This window comes from Cyprinus carpio, chromosome A18 (assembly GCF_018340385.1).
Source record: "Cyprinus carpio isolate SPL01 chromosome A18, ASM1834038v1, whole genome shotgun sequence".
NCBI lineage: Eukaryota > Metazoa > Chordata > Actinopteri > Cypriniformes > Cyprinidae > Cyprinus > Cyprinus carpio.
Genome location: NC_056589.1, coordinates 12496224 through 12499762, shown reverse-complemented (window position 1 = coordinate 12499762; position 3539 = coordinate 12496224).

The window sequence follows — 3539 nt, the reverse complement described above, 5'->3', positions numbered from 1 at the left end:
TATAATATAATATAATATAATATAATATAATATAATATAATATAATATAATATAATATAATATAATATGTGTGGATACTTAATAACTTCTCTTGCAAAGTTATAGCTTCCATTTTATGTAAGACCAGAAACAGTCAATATCTCAGTAATTAAAAAGGTTTTCAGTCATTCCATTTAAGAAAAAGGTGAATTTAATGTAATAAATCTGTTGTACATCAAATTTTAAGTAATAGTACATCAAATTAAAAAAAACTGCACTTGCATATAATGTAATATTAATAAAATGTAATTTAAGTGTACTTAAAGAAAGCACACTCATGACATTCTTTAAAAAGTAAACTTTGTAATAAAGTCAAATTAAAGGTTTATTTTAATAAAAAAAAAATTAAATTATATTTGAATGTGTTGATCAACATAATTGTAGTGTGTTATTTGATATTTCATTTATAAATATATTTTAAACCTACTAAATTGCAACTTCATCATTACAAATGTGTAATTACAAATATTGTCAAATACATACAACTTTCAACAGAAATGACTTTAACGTATACTTTAGTTTTTCATAGATGCTTCAAGACAATAAAATTAATTATGAAATTACATATGTAAATATACTTAATTCCTACTTGGGTCAGAAAGCACAAAAATAATCTAATTGCATTTAAACTAAAATTAGTTTTCATTTAATTGCAATTAACATACAATTAAGTGCATAAAAACATTACATTCGGTTTATATTTAAGAATATTCTTTATTTACATAATAAGGACTTCTTTTTCACAAGGGTACACAAATGTTTATTTTGTTCTTAATCATTTTCTTAATTGTCTGAATTAGAATATTCTTAATTTTAGATTGTCTTAATTAGAATTTGAATATAAATAGAATTCCTCAAAACTATATATTTTGCATTTTTTTAATAATTTGGGTAAACAAATGAAAAAAAAAAAAAAAAACGCTTTAAGAAATATTTATAAAACTTGTGACAACTAGCCCTAATCGCCCCTATTTCATTTTTCACTTCAGAATCCTTGACATTAACTTAATAGGATTATTATTAAATTATAATTTAATAGTATTTTAAATTTCCCTGTGAGACTCAACTCTTACAAGTATACCGTTATTATCCACAGGACTCGCTAAAACTTTCAGAAATGTATGAAATATAACCACGGCTCCATGGACTGTGCAGGCTGTTGGGAGTCACTCATCTTATGTTTACAGCAGAGCCGCTGGACGGAAATAAAAACTCTCTTTCCTCCAATTGTGTTTCATCTCAGCTACTGCTGTTTTGAAGTCTGACACCCCACCCCCCATCTTTTCCTCCCTCTCAAAAACAAGGCAACTGCCTGACATGTGTTTTAAAGGAATTAACTGTGAGTTATATCTAAAGCTATCAGGAGATGTTGTGTGGTGAGAGAAAGAGTTACAGGCTACTGAAAATAGGGGTGTTAAATTAGTAACACCTGAGGTGGTGATTAAAGAGTAAAAGTACGAACAAGATGATCCACGACATTAATAAAAAAAGCTTTTGTGGAACAAAACAGTCATACTGACTTTTTATCATTTTATATCATTTTATATGGTTTCTTATGTGAAGGCAAGTCACAAGTTCCTATAACTTCCTGCTTCTGTACCACATCTTTCCAAAAAAAAAAAACCTTTTAATTCTTCACTGACAGACATGTGAAAATACATGACACACACACTCTCTCTCTCTCTCTCTCTCTCTCTCTCTCTCTCTCTCTCTCTCTCTCTCTCTCTCTCTTCAAAGCCTGTCACATCCTGCCAAAGGCATCAATGTCAGAGGCCCCAAATCCCTTGTCTGCTTTATAATGTAAAAACATAAGCTTCAGAGTACTGCCATTGGTCTGTGGGTGGAGAGTAAATCTAGTTAGCCAGCGTGCGAAGAAGCTTTTACATAAGGTTGGACTAGATTGAATTGGACTGGGAATTGGATTTTACAGACTTCAACGCACGTTTGTGCATTGTAATGCTTTATTGTGTGGTTGCTCTGCACGCATAACAAACTCCAGCTGGTCCAAAATGCAGCAGCTAGAGTTCTTACTACAACCAGCGGAAGTACGACCATATTAGCCCGGTTCTGTTAACACTGGCTCCCTATGAAACATTGTATACATTTTAAAATCTTTCTAATTACTTATAAAGCCCTGAATGGTTATTTATTATTCCAAGGTCACCGTAGCCACCCAGATCCAGTCCATATCCAGTCCAGATGGTGGATCAGCACATAGAGATGACCTCTACAGCCCTGAATGTCAGCAGAGACCATCTCACCCAGACAGCAACATAGTGTTGGCCCAGATCCGGCCCACATCTGGCCTGTGTGGATCTGGGCCAACACTATGTTGCTGTCTGGGCAACTAGAGACAGATCCCCTGTGAAGACCTCGTCAGTTATCGGCACAAGATCACGAGAACCAGATGAGTTCTCTGCTCAGTTTGACGTGCATTGCAGTTTGGAATTAAACCACACCATGCTGGTTTCCTCTGGCCTCAGGAGAACTGCACCCCCCCCCCCCCCCCCCAGACTGAGCCTGGTTTCTCCCAAGGTTTTTTTTCTCCATTTCTGCTACTGATGGAGTTTTGGTTCTTTGCCACTGTTGACTTCGGCTTGCTTAGCTGGGGACACAATTTCTGACAGTACTGTTCACATACACTATTGGAAGAGAACTGAACTGAGCTAGATGATGACATCACTGTATCAACAATGAACTGACTTGAATACTGACTGTTTTCTATTGTCCTCTTGATGATCAGCATGTTTTTCCTGTTTAACACTTTAAAGCTGCTTTGACACAATCTTTATTGTATAAAAAGCTATATAAATAAAGGTGAATTTACTTGACTTGATTTGAAAAAGTGAGGACAGGAGTCTCACCACCATCAGTTCTATTCTGCCGATCATGTTCCTTTAAAAGACTGCTTTTGTCACTCTAATCCAGATGTATCAAACTCAGTTCCTGGAGGGCCGGAGCCCTGCTGAGTTTAATTCCAACACACATACCAAGTCATTTTCAGATAAGCCTGAAGGACTTGATTAGCTGGATCAGGTGTGTTTAATTAGTCTCTTGTTTTAAAATAAGTTTAGACTAGGCGGGACAGCTAGCACAATCTTTGTTGTGAAGCTGGGTGACCAGGGGCCCGTTCTTCGTATGTCGCTAACTCAGTTAGCTGGATTATTTGTTGACGATTTGGCATGATCTTGGATTGTTTGGTTCTTCGAAGCTCATTCTGGAGTTGCTGTCATAGCAACAGGTCCGTAAGCTTAGACCTGCTTGGGAGCAGGCTTATTTCATGTAAACAGGATAAGATTGCATCTTTTTAAGCAGAATTGATATTTAAAGTCTGTACGCTACCACCAATACTTTATTACAAGAGTATCCTACTGATCCAGGGACAATAATTTAAAATAATAATAATTAAAAAATTAATTAAAAGATAATATAGTAATGTTGTGTAGTCTTTAATTGTCACAGAGAGCGTTTCTGAAACTCCCTGCCAGCAGAGGGCTCCA